Source organism: Vulpes lagopus, chromosome 9 (assembly GCF_018345385.1).
Source record: "Vulpes lagopus strain Blue_001 chromosome 9, ASM1834538v1, whole genome shotgun sequence".
Classification (NCBI taxonomy): Eukaryota; Metazoa; Chordata; class Mammalia; order Carnivora; family Canidae; genus Vulpes; species Vulpes lagopus.
Window position 1 is genome coordinate 35,549,254 of NC_054832.1, and position 15,724 is coordinate 35,564,977.

A 15,724-nucleotide genomic window follows, 5' to 3' on the forward strand; every position below is an offset into this window, starting at 1 on the left:
TGTCTCACTCGCTCTGATACCTAGCAGGCTGATAATAATACCTGCTCACTCTGCTGCAGAGGAGCAGGAGGGGACCTGGAATGGGCCAGGGACAAAATCGGGCCCTGGCATCCTCCTGGATATGCCGTGGTGCCCCGTGGAAGAGGGAGCTGATTCATGTAGAGGACTTAGTGCACAGCCTGGCACAGAGTAAGTAAATATTGGCCTTTGGTGCTTGGTGGAGCTTTTCTTGGAAAGAATAAAAGGATTACAAGTAGAACTGAAGCCAGCACAAAACATAAATCTTGTCATGGCTTCCCCACTGCAGTGCCCTCAGTGGCTTCCCTTTGTCGTGGGAGTAAGGACATGCCTCGTGCACTGCCTGCAAGCAGGGACACAGGCTCACCTCCCGGGCCCCCACTCTCACCCTTGCTCACTCATGCCAGCCATGGGGCCTCACGTCAATGCTTTGAGCAAATGACCTCTGACCTCTCCTCGTTCCAGATGCCTGTTCCCCTTTCATATGCCTCCCAAGGCCAGAGAGAGCAGCCCCCAGCAGGGAGCCTTCCAGTCAGTCCTGCCATTAGGATCAATCTGCTCACTGGGTAGAGACACTATGGCAAAGCAGCCCCTGGGAAGATGAGAAGCCTTCAGAAGGGTCAAAGTCTGGGGTTCCTTGCTTCTGAGCACCTACACCTAGCTCCTCAGTGCTCCCTGTTACCACCTGCTGGAGGGGGAGGGCAGGTGGCAGTGGGACACAGTACCCTTCCCTGGAAAGGAAATAAGAGCTGCTTTATCAAGGCTATTCACTGCACAGGTGCTCAGGGTCAGCAGGAGAGATTGGACAGTGCATGCATACACATCTGAGATTTATGCCTTGCAAGGCCAGAACTGGTACCTGAATTGTCTGCCATTGTGGCCTGTGTGTGCACCCTGCCCCTGGCAACATGGCTCCAGTTGTTACCCGGGCTGTGCAAGAGCTGTGGAAATGTTGCGGGGGCAGGGTGGAGTTAAATGAGGTAGCACCTGAACACTGCTTTGGAAACAATGTATTAGGGAACTGTGTTCCCACTGTCATTGACAAAAGAGCTGGGGGGATTGTCCTGGCACTTAGGGGTAGAATGGGGGCGAGGGAGATGGTCTGGGCATCAGTGCTCATGTGATCATATGCAGGATCCATTAGATGAGTGCCTCGAATAATCCCAAGGCTTTCTTGACTCGCAAGATTGGGCAGAAAATAAGAGTCTTTTCTCCAAGAAATAATAATAAGTATTAATTGTAATGACCAGTACTGACTGGTCAAGCATTGTGCCGACCACTTTACTGCCTGACCTCTCAGCACTCACTGTAACACAGGCGAGAGGGACCATCACTGACTCCTCCATTGTAGAGATGAAGAAACCGAGGTCTGGGGATGGTAGATGACCTGCCCAAGTCACACACAGCCAGGAGTGGCAAAGCCAGGATGCAAACCTGGGTCATCTGACTCCTGAGCACATGTTCCTCCTGTGTGCAGAGTGATTTGTCCAAGGATGACTTTTCAAGAAGGGGTTCACTCAACAGCCAAGTCCCATTAGGCCGGAGCATGTCAACCCTGGCTGTGCTGGACCATCAGGAGGGAAGCTGTGTAACAATACCAGTGGCTGAGCCCCATCTTACACCAGCAGAGTCAGAATCCTGGGGGTCTGGTCATGGACATTTTCTAAATGCATCTCAGGTGGATTCAGGATGGCCAAGGTTGGTCAGGAAGGGCACTGAAAGCAAACGAGGGAGAAGAGCTGTCCATGGGGATTGGCTCCATCCCTCCCTCTCTGTACCAGCCACATTCTGAGGGGCTGAGCACAGGCCAGGAAGTCCAACTTTCACCCTGACCTTGGCATAGTACCGCCCCCTAGGACTGCTCAGAGGATCCCTCCTGCACTCTCTCTGACTGTGCAGCTGGGCTAACTAGCACAACCCCTGGACCCATGAGGAAAGGGAGCAAAAAGCCTTTTTTTTTTTTTTTTAATTGGGTCAAGAGAAAAACAGAATTATAAAAAATGCAAGTCATGGTTAGAACTCTAGTCATTTTCCAGGATGCTGCTGTGCTCTGCATCTCCCACATGGGAGAGCTGGTACTCCGGTGAGGAGTGCGAGAACAGTGTGCAGTCCATGTGCCAGGCACTGTGCTGGCCACGTTTGTGCATGATCTCAGCCTGGCCTGGGGAACATCCCGTGAGGGAGGCATGACGAGGGCCCTTCGGTAGCACAAGAGTATAAGGCAGCCTGGCACCACTTCCCCTGGGCCGGTCCAAGTGGTTCTGTTTGGTGTTGTGTCCCAGGTGGTCCCAGGGCTGCCAGGACCCCTGCCCCACTTACCTCTTTTGTCCTTTCTCCCTGCTCTCTGCAGGCTCATAATGTGGGCTCAGGTGATCCCAGACCTGCAGCTCTGAGGCCACCCATCAACACTGGCCACCCACAGAGCCGCTTGCCACCAAGGCCATCTTAACTGCTGGTTTGCTCTGTGTTCTTGAGAAATCAGGAGAGAACATTCAACCTCCCGGGCCCTCACGGGGTGGCTGTGAAATCCCAGGACCTGGGAGGGATGGCATGTGAATCCGCTGGGAGTCCTCCATGTGCCAGATGCAACTGGAGCTCCGACTGTCCCCCCAGATGACCTTTACGGAGAACTCCCTGTCCCATCTGACTCTCTGACCCGCTCTCCCGTTGGCCTCCCTACGTCCCCACGTGCAGACAGGGTGGGAAAGGAGGCTAGTGCAGGGCTGGGGAGAAGACTTGCAGCACCACACATTGTTCCTTAGCCATCATTTTCCTTCCTGCAGTGAAGAATAGTCACTCCTTATTCAGTTCACATTCTTGAGCCTCTGAGCTAAGTTGCGGGCGGTGCTGCCAAATCCACAGCCCTGAGCCAGGGGAAGTCACGGTTTTGTGGGATAAACACTCACAAGTTGTCGAGCCTTGGGATGACGGCAGTACCAGAAGCACATCCACGATCCAGTGTCAGCCCAGAGGAAGACGTGATGAACTTCTGGGGGGAGAGGTGCCAAGTCAGGGGAGTCCAGGAAGATGGCTTTGAGCAAGGCATGACCTCTGGGCACACAGGCCACGTTCTCCCTCCTCCCTGGAGCTGGATCAGGCCATCCCCACCATCCCCGATCCCCCCTTCTGGGGACACAAACAGCACGTTTTCTTGTGTCTCACAGGTATTCTCTTAACTCTGCTTTGTTCACGATGATTTTTTTCCTTTGTCTAGAGCCCCCTCTCTCAACTGGATTTTAAGTTCCTTGGGTAGGGACCACTTCTGGCATTTCCTCTCCTCCAGGGGGCTGAGACAGCGTGAAGCATCTTGGAATACTAAGAAACACTGATTGAGCTAGTGACCTAATGCCCACTGGAAAGCTTGGATCTTGGGCTTTGACAACCAGTTCCAGGCAAGGAGTGGGAATGCAAATGAGGGCACAGTGAGCCAGCGGGCCTGGGGTGCTGGATGGGGACTTCAATCAGAGAACCTGTGGAGCAGACCTCTGCCCCAGAGGAAGGGCAGGTGGGAAAGGTGGACAGCTTTTAAATTTCTCACAAGCTGGCTGTCCATAATGTAATTTATGACCTACGTGTAGTCAAACATAACTGTGAAATTAATTTCAAAGTCAAGTATTGGGTTGAGGATTATGTGCTCTTCTAGGTGATTAAAACTGCTTATCCATTGGAAGAAAGACAGTCTCTTCAATAAATGGTGCTGGGAAAATTGGACATCCACATGCAGAAGAATGAAACTAGACCACTCTCTTGCACCAGACACAAAGATAAACTCAAAATGGATGAAAGATCTAAGTGTGAGACAAGATTCCATCAAAATCCTAGAGGAGAACACAGGCAACACCCTTTTTGAACTCGGCCACAATAACATCTGACAAGATACATCCATGAAGGCAAAAGAAACAAAAGCAAAAATGAACTATTGGGACTTCATCAAGATAAGAAGCTTTTGCACAGCAAAGGATACAGTCAACAAAACTCAAAGACAACCTACAGAATGGGAGAAGGTATTTGCAAATGACATATCAGATAAAGGGCTAGTTTCCCAGATCTGTAAAGAACTTATTAAACTCAACACCAAAGAAACAAACAATCCAATCATGAAATGGGCAAAAGACATGAAGAGAAATCTCACAGAGGAAGACATGGACATGGCCAACAAGCACATGAGAAAATGCTCTGCATCACTTGCCATCAGGGAAATACAAATCAAAACCACAATGAGATACCACCTCACACCAGTGAGAATGGGGAAAATTAACAAGGCAGGAAACCACAAATGTTGGAGAGGATGTGGAGAAAAGGGAACCCTCTTACACTGTTGGTGGGAATGTGACCTGGTGCAGCCACTCTGGAAAACTGTGTGGAGGTTCCTCAAAGAATTAAAAATAGACCTGCCCTACGACCCAGCAATTGCACTGCTGGGGATTTACCCCAAAGATACAGATGCAGTGAAACACCGGGACACCTGCACCCCGATGTTTCTAGCAGCAATGTCCACAATAGCCAAACTGTGGAAGGAGCCTCGGTGTCCATCGAAAGATAATGGATAAAGAAGATGTGGTCTATGTATACAATGGAATATTCCTCAGCCATTAGAAACGACAAATACCCACCATTTGCTTCAATGTGGATGGAACTGGAGGGTATTATGCTGAGTGAAGTAAGTCAATCGGAGAAGGACAAACAGTGTATGTTCTCATTCATTTGGGGAATATAAATAATAGTGAAAGGGAATATAAGGGAAGGGAGAAGAAATGTTGGGAAATATCAGAAAGGGAGACAGAACATAAAGACTCCTAACTCTGGGAAACGAACTAGGGGTGGTGGAAGGGGAGGAGGGAGGGGGGTGGGGGTGAATGGGTGACAGGCACTGAGGGGGGCATTTGACAGGATGAGCACTGGGTGTTATTCTGTATGTTGGTAAATTGAACACCAATAAAAAATAAATTTATTATAAAAAAAACTGCTGATCTGTTTCATAATAATAGAGAAGAGGAAGGAGGAAGACAGTATGTTCTGCTCAAAGAGCCAAAAGGCCCAAAGAGGTGATTTTTTTCCTCACTTCAGTTTCTAGTTTTAAGAGGAAGAAGAAAAGGCAAGTAAATAAGCCAAGGCCAAAAAAAAAAGAAAAAAAAGCCAAGGCCGAAATTACCTTTTTATGTTAATTTTGATCAAGGTAATAAACATACCTTATTTAAGCATCAAAAGGCATCACGAGGCTTATAATAAGAAGCAGAGACTCCCTGACGCCATCCTGTTGCTGACCCCAGGTCCCACTTTGCAGAGACAGGCATTTTCAACTCTTTTTGACATTTTCTGGTATTGTCATCCATAGTTTTAAGTAATATATTTCTTTATCCTCACCCCCACCCCCATTTTAGACATATATTAACTTCTACAAGAGCAGAGGGGAATTTAATCTTTACATTTTATACACACTTGTACACCTTCACAACCATCCTCCAACATGGTATTTCACATCTTTTGGATTCATTACTCCTCAGAATTTATGTTGCTATGCCACAGTAAATATTGTTGTTTTTTTTTTTTTTTTTAAGATTTTATTTATTCATGAGAGATACAGAGAGAGAGAGAGGCACAGACACAGGCAGAGGGAGAAGCATGTTCTATTCAGGGAGCCTGATGTGGGACTCGGTCCCGGGACTCCAGGATCACACCCTGGGCCGAAGGCAGTGCTAAACCCCTGAGCCACTCAGGCTGCCCAGTAAATATTGTTAAATACTGTTTCCAGCTAAGCCTCAGAGTCTGCTCTAACATTTCCTCTCATGTACAATGTTTTGTTTTCCTTGGAGTTAATCATCTTGGTACAGTTGCTTAGATTTTCAGGGGCCTCTCACTGAGTCCTCCAAATTCTTGTTAAACTCTTCTTAATATAGGCAAGCACATGAAAAGGCTATCAGATAATTTGTCCTTGTTATGGCATGAATGCTGGTGTCCAGTGTCCTCCATCCTGTGCCTCTCCTCTGAGCTGAGAGCTCTCCAGACCTACTGAACCAGGTTGTCCTGGACATGATTGCATGGACTACATGTTTCCCCAAGTCACTTTTTGTTGGCTTACTCCCTTGTTTTGTTGAAGTACATCCTTTGGTAGCTTTTAAAAAATGATCCATGGAAAGTGAATTTGTTGAGATTTTGCCTAACTGAAAAAAAGTCTTTAGTTTATCCTTATATTCAACTGACACCTTGGAAGTCATTTTCCTTCAGCTTTGTAAAGGCTTTGCTCTGTGGACTTCTGGTTTCCAACTGTATTGGTGAGAAATCGGAATGCCATTCTGATTCCTAATTTTTTCTGTTTTCCTCTGGAAGTTTTAATGATCATCTTTTTATCCCTGGTGTTGTCAGATTTCACCACAATTTATCTATTTTTTATTCAGTGCTCTGGGCACTTGGCCCACATTTTCTTGTGTCTTTTTAAATAATTTCTTCCTCTCCATTTTTTGCTCTCCTTTCTTCCTGGAATGCCTATAAGAATGCCTATAAATTTGGTGTTGGACTTCTTGCATTGATCCTCTGGTTTTATCTCTTCTCTCCTATTCTTCATCTCTTTGTCTTGTTCTATTTCCTGGGAGACTTCTTCAACCTTACTATTCAGCTCTTCTATTGAAATACTCATTTCTGCTATAAACATCTCAATTTCTATAAGAGTTTTTCTATTCTCTTCTTTTTTATCCTCTTCTTGATTCATGGATGCAACATCTTCTAACTCTTCAAGTTTACAAACTTCAGTATGAAGCTGTCTTCTGCCTTCTGCATTATTTCAGCTTTAAGATTTTCTGCATTTGTTTATCTGTTTGCTTCATTAGATCTCTGGCATTTGGGTTAGAGGCTTTTCTCAAAAGCCTGATGATGCTTGGCTTTCTCTTCATATTAAAGAATGGTGACATTTAGGAAGTATAAATTATTTTAAACTGAAAAGTAACATTTTTTAATTAAAAACACACACTAAGAATGGTGACATTTAAAGCTACTTGAATGCTCTGGGTACATATTAATTATAATTCTTAAAGAGCTGGAGCTCTGGATTTAGCTAGGCCTGTGTTCAAATTCTCTATTTTTTTTTCTTTTTAGCTCTGTGATCTTGGGCAACTGCCCTACCTTCTATCCGCCCCGTTTTCTTCTATGTTAGAGAGGGAAATCAGTGTAGTGCTCAGGCTGGGGCAGTGTGAGGCATTCTCGGGGCTGACCTGTCCTTTCAGGACTCCAAGAGTGAGCGCCTCCTTAAGTCTTGTGCCTTAGGGTCTCGCTTCCCATCCCCTTGTCCCAGCCCTCCTAGTGACCTCAAAACCTTAGGGGAACTTTGAGGATTCAGCAGGATATGCATCGTGGGAGCTTGGCCCAGACCTGGCCTCTGGTAAATGCTCAGTAACTATTAGCTGTTAGTGCACATCTAGTGATGCAACATGTATTAAAATGAAACATTTATTTAATATCCACTATGCATTTGGTGTTACGACTATGAAGTCAGAAGATTAAAACAGAGAAGGAGAAAGGAGGGAGGACTAAGAGAAATGATGTGAGGAAAGCATTATGATGACAAAAGTAGAGAAAACTAAGGGAAAATAATCAAAATCTAACTAAGAAAGGCTAACCCAGGAGACAGAAAACCATATAAAGCAAATTTTTATTGATGCTGAAGCTGCAGCTGGAAAGATTTTCTGGGTGAAGAGACATACCTTTATCATAATGAGAAATGAGTTAATAAGGAAAATCTGGAATTCCTGTCTCTTCAGAAAAACAGAAGTGATTGATTCTTTGAGCCTTCCTGAAGGAAGAGAAGCAGCCTCAGGCCTGAGAGAAAATGATCTTTTACAATCTGTGTCCCCTTGATTTTAATACATGCCAGTCACTGCTGCTGTTTCTCCACATTTTAATTGATCATCACTCTTCTGGGAGAGGGCCTCAGGGTGATTTGAGTCAGGAGCAGGGCGAGTTTCTAGGTCTGAGAAACAAATACTGGAGATTTCTTCCCTCCTTAAGATTATGGGAAATAAAATCTTTATGAAATAGGATCCTCTCGGGGCCCCTGGGTGGCTCAGTCGGTTTAGTGTCTGCTATAGGCTCAGGTCATGATCTCAGGGTTCTGGGATCTAGTCCTGCGTCGGGCTCCCTGCTCAGTGGGGCATCTGCTTCTCCCTCTGCCTCTGCCAGCTGCTCTGCCTACCTGTGCTGTCTCTCTGTCAAATAAATAAATAAAATCTTTTAAAAAAAAGAAATAAAATCCTCTTTCCCCACCCCACCACCCCACATCCCCTTCCCCCTACTCTCTCCAAACACCAGCAAGAAGTAGAAAACTAGGGGAAATCTAGAAAAATATAAAAGAGCCCATGGAAGTCGTTTTCTTCCTCAAACCCATTGCTCTCCCAGTTTAAGAGCTCTGTGTTACTTGGACTCAGTTTGACTTATGTGCCTAAAACAATTATCGATAAACCTTTGCGGTTCTCTTCTCCTGTTTGGGCCTAAACGTTGGAGTGTAGCCTTCCTGGCCAGGGCCGCTCCTGGGCCTTCTGAAGAACAGAAGCCACGGGGCATCTGATAGGAAAGCAGAGATGGAGTTGTGGAGGAGAGAGGGAAAGTGTGCAGCAGCCCCTGCCCAGGCCTGCCTCAGGAGGAACCTAGGAGAGAGGATGGCTACAGCACGTCCACTACCAAGCACAAAGGAGATATTTGACCACGAACGATTTGACCTTTCTGGCCTCCCATTGTTTCTTTGTGCTTTGCTGGCATTGAGGGAAGCAACAGAAACACCAAATCTGTTTTCAAGTAAAAGCTCGATTGCAGGAGGTGAGAGAGGGTTCAGCCGGGCCTTCAAACCTTTCCTGAAGAGCTCAGGCATCCTGGGAGGAGCTACAGCTGCTAAGCCTGGGTGCCAGGAATGGGGTGGGTTCTGCCCCATATGAGCGGGCCCTAGTCTAGTAGGGCTCGTGTCGTGTCCTTACAGGAAGAGGGAGACACACCAAGAATGAGGGCACATTGGGGAGAGCCATGTGAGGACACAGCGAGAAGGAGGCCATCTGCAAGCCGAAGAGAAGCCTTCAGGGGAAACCAAACCTGCCGATACCCTGATCTTGGACTTTCAGCCTCTAGAACAGTGGGAAAATAAATTTCTGTTGTGAAGCTACTTGGTCTGTGGTCTCTGGTTATGGCAAACTAACAGAGAGATGATAAGAATCTCTTAAAATTTTCTTCTAATTTCACTATTTTCCAAGTGACATCAGAAGCAATGTCACCAACTGAGATGTAGATGCTGGGGCCCTGAACAGTGAGGGGACACATGGGCGCGGGGACGTGGCTGGGTTTTCAGGGAGCGCTAAGGGCTCCCTTACGTTTAAAGTAACACCAATCAGGGGCACATGGGTGCCTCAGTTGGTTGAGCACCTGCCTTTGGCTCAGGTCATGATCTCCTGGGATCAAGCCTTGAGTCAGGCTCCTGGCTCAATGGGGAGTCTGCTTCTCTCTCTCCCTCGGCCCCTTCCCACTGCTCATGGTCTCTCTCAAATAAATAAAATATACATACATACATAGAGTAACACCAATCAGTCTCCTTACAACCATTTTCGCTGTTCATGTTCAATGTTGAGGGGCAGCGTATGAGGTGGGAGTAGGGGTGCCAGAAGGCCAAATTCCCACCAGGGCTGCAGTTGTGTGAGACCCACGGCAAGAGAAGGGTGAGGGGATTGACGTGCACAGAGTTAAGACTGGCAGTAGCCTTGAAGCTGGCTAAGGGGGAACTGGAGAAGATACTTGTGGTAAGACCAGTGACTTGAGGTCCTGGTTCAGTTGACGAGGGGCGGGCATTGGGGTTCTGGAAGAAATGAACAGAGCTGGGAGGTGAGGAGGAGGTGGAAGAAGAGGTCAGGGAGGCTCTGCAGTTCTTTTTTTCTTTTTTTTTAAGATTTTATTTATTTATTCATTAGAGACACAGAGAGAGGCAGAGACACAGGCAGAGGGAGAAGCAGGCCCCTCGCAGGAGCCCAATGCGGGACTGGATCTCAGGATCCTGGGATCATGCCCTGAGCCCAAGGCAGATGCTCACCCAGCTGCCCCTCTGCAATTCTTAAAGATGGGAAGGTTCGGGTCCATGAGCAAGAAGAAACCAAGGAACAGGAGTGGGCAGTTAGAAGAACCACGTCTAAAAAAAAAAAAAAAAAAAAAAAAAAGAACCACGTCTGTGGCCACTGAGATCAAGAATGGCTGTTGGGGAAGCTGACCAGGTGAGAGGCAGGTGCTGAGCCTGGGCCGGGTGGAGGGCCGCTCCTGGGTGTCCAGGGCCTGCAGGTCTGGCAGGCGACCCTGCCCTGCGGCCCCGGCGACAGAAGGCTCCCCGGCTCCCTGGCACCACCGGTGAGCAGGCCTCCGGGGCCCCCATCCTGCCCCCGCCGCTCACACATACACACGCACACACACTGCATTCGAGCCGTCTAATAAGAGAAATCTATTTACATTTTGTGCCTGACACTATACATTCTGGCTTTCAGGACTATACACGTGACTGAACTTCCTCCCACCGCAGGCTTCTGATTACGGGCGGACACCGAGCTTTCCACTGCAACATCCAACAGACTTCATATGACTGAAAGACAAAGAGCCGTGAGCGTGCCCCCAGCATGAGTCACCCGGATGAGGAGGCAACCCCCCCCCACTCCGCCCGGCACCTTCCAGACCCCCTCGCCGGCATTCAGGAAACAATGTAGGCTGCCAGTTCCGCTTCCACACGTGGCCAGGACGCAGAAGTAGTACATTTGAGTGAGAAAAGCCTCAGGCCATCTCCCCGTGCCAGGCCCACTTGACATCCTCTTTGCTGCACATTTTCTGCCATCCAGAGGCTTCGGCAGGGAGCCTTCCCGCCATCCTGCTGGGTCTGCCACCATACACGGGACACACACTCACACCTTTTCCTTTAAAACCCTAATGAGGAAGGTAAGTGGATCCAGATAGAGTGAGCTGGAAGGGAAGAGATTCCCTCTCAAGCCTCAGGTCACCAAAACACAACCTCCATTCCCGGGACAGTAGAGACACTCAGCTCATGCAGCCAAGGATACCCCAGAAATGTGTAGTGGTCTGAGCAGAGCCTTGGATCATGGAGACTATTGAATTTGGTTCTTCTAATTTTGTCTTACTAGAAAGCATCTGAAGCATCTGGTCGCATTTGTCATTTGACACCCCAGGAATGTGGCACTTGGAGAAGTAGCATGGCCTTCTCATAGCTACCCAACTTGTGAGTGGCCTGGCCATGACTGGAACTGGGTCCAACTGAGTCCCAGCTCCTAAACAAGTGCTCTCTCCCCCTCCTAAACTATCACCACTGGACCACACAGTCCACCAGTGTGCATGTGTGCATGCATGCACACACACCCCTTGCTTCTCCTAGCCGGCCTCTTGACATTAGGTACCTGGTCAACTTGGTGCAGACCTCACACAATCTCTAACTTTAGGCCAGGGGCTAAGGTACAGTGCAGTCGGGTGCAGAGAGGGTGGCAGGCCCTCCAGAGCCAAGGCCTCATCATGTTGTACATTCTGTGTGTGGTAGTCAGGCTCTTGCTGGAGTGGGCAGCTACATGCACAGTGGTCAGCCACTTGTCAAAGGACTTCCTCAGTTCCAAAGCTTCAGAGGAGATCCTACTCACATCTAACCTTGGATTTAGCCAGCATCAACAATAAGAAGGCAGCTTGTCACCATGTTATTCTGGGGAAAGTTCTCAATAATGGTTATCAATTTGACCTGTGGTTTTCTCTAGAACCATCTTCTGCACAGCATCCTCAACTGCAGCAAGACGCCTCCTGCAAGCCAGTGACAGGCCTCCAGAGCTCCAGAGAGGCCCTGGCCATCTCTAGCCACTTTAGGCCCCAGTGAGAACAGAGAGGTGAAGACAGAAGTGAGATCGTTTGATGGTGGGATTTTTTTAGGTTTTGATGATGGATCTGTTGTGGGAGCCATGGGAAGAAAGAGTCAAAGTTGGTGGGGATAGAATAAGAACCTCCTGATGCTTCCAGGACACAGCTGTTGTGTGGTGTGGCGAGACAGACGGGGAGAGAAGTCTTCTCACCACACCGGACCTAATGCTGGGAACCAAGTCAAGCTCAGGTTAATTAAGGATCACCTCCCTCTTCCTCCTCCCACATTGCTTTCAGGAAATGGCCCCACCACCCCTGTTCTTAAACGGTATACACCCTACACCCATGGCTCTGAAACTTGTTCTTTTTTAAAATTACTGATGTAGAGTTGACATACAATGTTATATTAGTTTCAGGTGCATGAACCTTGCTTTTGAAAATTGACTATATGTACATCTCAGAGACTGATCCCCATCGGTACATAAAAAGCTCCCTTATCCCAATGGTTGCCCAGCAGTGTATTGTTGGATGACCGACATTTACTCATCTAAGCCCTTACTTGTGGATATTATTGGGTTTAGTCATTTACTGATATTTAGGGCCTTTTTCAATCTTTTGCAATCATACAGTGCCAGGATGAATGATCTAGTTTAGTGATTTTGAAGTATATATGTACAGGATACATCCGTGGAAACAAAGTTGCTGAGTCAAAGTAGTGCATTTCTGATTCTGATAAATATTGCCAAATTGCTCCCTTTAGGGTTTCTACAAATTTATAACTATACCGGAAAGCTACAAGATTGTCTGTTTCCCACACCTTTGCCAACACCATGTGTTTTCAAACTTTAATCCTTGCCAATCTGGGACAAGGAGAATGATTAAAACACACACACACACAGAAATCAAATCATATCACTGTCTTGCTTTAAGCTCCTCAGTGGCTTTGCATAGTGTCTGTGTGAGATCTGACCTCTCTGTCCTGGCCCACGTCCACCTCTCCAGCCTCATCTCTTGCCTCTGCCACTGCACATCTGCTTCTTTTCAGTTCCTAAAACACACCAAGGCCACCAGCAACTCAGGGCCTTTGCACAAACTGTTCCTGCCACCTGGAGCACCCTTGCCTGAATCTTCTAGGTCTCAATTGTTACTTCCTCAAGGGGGCTCTTTGACCACCTTTAAAAGTCAATATCCTTGCTGTTCCTTACTATTGCACACCGTTTCCTAATATCATTCATCACAATCAGAAATTATTTGTATGTTTACTTTTCTTCCCCATTAGATTGCAAATTTTACAGTGCCTGGCTCATACTGGGTGCCCACTCACTGAGAACATGTTGAAAGAATGTCTGAATAAATAAACGAATGAACACTTCTCCCTGGACTTCCAATGACATCGGGCCTTTCCCATATTCTCTCTCATCCCATTGTGTGTCTTCAAGATGTTGTGCTTCTAAAGCCACCCATCCCCCAGGAGGCTGCATTTCCCAGGTGTCTTCAGCCAGCTAATATTATTCGTCAGGATCCTTCTGAAGGCAAAATGTGACTCACACCTAGGTCACAGCTGTCACAGGTGTGTCCATAGAAGCCGATTAGAGGCTCCATCAAAGACTTTCTGTAGTTGCCAAAACAGATTCCAGTCTGCAACATGCTGTCTTAGGAAAAGAGAGATCTCCGGGCTCATCTCGGTTAATATGATTTTTCAAGTCAATCCTCTGCATTGGGATGCAAACTTAGGAGATCCATAGTAACACTTCACATGGGAGACAGAAAGCATGTGAGTTCATGGAACAGGTTTCACATAGGTTGAGTTGTACCGCCCCAAAATCCGTATTTTGAAGACCTAACCCCAGAATGCGACTATACTTGGAAATAGAGTTCTTTCAGAAGTAAGTTGAAGTTATACTGATGCAGGGTGGGTTCTAATCCAATAAGACTGGTGTCCTTAAAAAAGGAGAAATTTGGACCCAAATGCACACAGGTAGAGTACCATGTGAAGATGGAGACAGAGGAATGCAAAAAGATGGCCACCAAGCCCCCGGAAGCTAGAGAACATGACATGGATTTTCTTTTGCATCTCTCAGAAAGAACCAACTCTGCTGACACCTTGATCGTGAATTTCTAGCTCCAGACAGTGAAATGATCCATTTCTCCTATGCCACTTAGTTTGTGGTACTTTGTTACAACAGCCTTGGCAAACTAATACAATCATGTTAGGCTAACTTGGACACCTCTATTTTACATGCCCAAAGTAAATTTCTCCATTTTTCCATCTAAATAACCTCAATCACAAGTGTTTTCTTGCTTGAGTGGTAGAAAGAGCATGTGGCTTGGGTGGGAGATCCCGGGGTGTAGTCCTGGTGCACATTCCTCATTTTGGCTTCAGTAGATAGCAAAGTGAGTGGGTTGTGTAAATGATCTCTCTGATCCCTCCCAGATCAATGCTTGATGATTCTGTAGCTCCCACACCCTTTCCCCCATAGGCATGGTTACCACCAAACAGTTTGCAAAGTTTAGGGAGCTCAAGGCCAGAAACCTAGCTACCTTAGATGTCAGAGGTAGGGCTGTGGAGATCCTTTGCAGTTGGACTAGGTAACTATATCCTGCAAGCTCTCCTTTCTCACCTTTCCCACTAACAGAACTGCCCTCTTTTCCATTTGTGTGGAATTCAGTTTTAAACCATCTCAAAATGGCTTCATTTCCCTGGAGATCTCACCTGGGAATGTTACTCTTAGGAGTCATTTGGGAAACTGTGAAGGCATTCTTAGGTAGCACCATGGTATTGGGGGAGGGGCATCAGCTTCAAGGGCAAAGGCCAGGGTGCTAAAGATCCTACAGTGTGCAGGGAAAACCTACAAAATAAAAAATTCTCCCACCCAAATTTCAATAACGTCTCTGTTGATAAACACTCATTGAGTGGTGCCAAGGAAAGAATATGGACCTTGGTATCAGGCAATGTTTCAATTACCTACCACGTAACAAATCACCCTAAAACTCAATGACTTCAAATAATAATCTTATTATTCTCTCTCGGAGTTCTGTGGGTTGACATATCAGCCGAGTGGTTTCACTTGGCATCTCTCATGTGGTTGTAGTCAGATAGTGAATGGGACTGGAGTCAGCCGAAGGTTCACCTGGGCTAGTATCCAAGATGGCGACTCACTCACATCGTTGGCAGCTGATGCTAGTTAAGCTGGGATGTTAACTAAAGTGCTTCTACAGGTGGCTTAGGCTTCTTCCAGAATGATGCTGCTTCCCAAGGGAGAGTGCACCAGAGGGAATATCCCATAAGACCGAAGCAAAAGCTGCAAGGCTTCTGATGACCTTGTCTTAGAAGTCACCAAAAATCACCCACACAGTATTATATTGGTCAAAGCTCACACAAGACCTGCCCAGACTCAAGGGGGTAGAGAAATAGACTCCATCTTTTGATGGAAGAATGAAAGAAGAGCATGAGGGATTAGTCCATATTTGAAAATATAATCTACTACAGAGAACTTGGTTTTAGGTCCTGCCTCTACCACTTACTACATCAAAGATTCCTATTAAATCCTGAGTTCTGGGGATCCCTGGGTGGCGCAGCGGTTTGGCGCCTGCCTTTGGCCCAGGGCGCGATCCTGGAGACCCGGGATCGAGTCCCACATCGGGCTCCCGGTGCATGGAGCCTGCTTCTCCCTCTGCCTGTGTCTCTGCCAGTCTCTCTCTCTCTCTGTGACTATCATAAGTAAATAAAAATTAAAAAAAAAAAATCCTGAGTTCTGGTGTTTTCCTTGAAAGCATGGGATAACATGGTGGCAAACGCACTAGGGTGTCTCGAAAGCCTGTGGAAACTATTTCAAGTTGTTACTATTAGTGT

General features: G+C 47.0%; 1 long non-coding RNA gene across 1 annotated transcript in view; it reads right to left on the reverse strand.

Moving 5' to 3' along the window:
• Positions 1–546: 546 nt before the first annotated feature.
• LOC121498949 overlaps positions 547–15,724 on the reverse strand; it is a 45,340-nt gene continuing 30,162 nt past the window's right edge. The window contains exons 6-7 of the long non-coding RNA XR_005989958.1: positions 2,925–3,007; positions 547–1,733 (exon numbers count right to left, since the gene is read on the reverse strand). This is a non-coding gene — a long non-coding RNA (uncharacterized LOC121498949). The remainder of the gene's footprint in view (positions 1,734–2,924; positions 3,008–15,724) is intronic.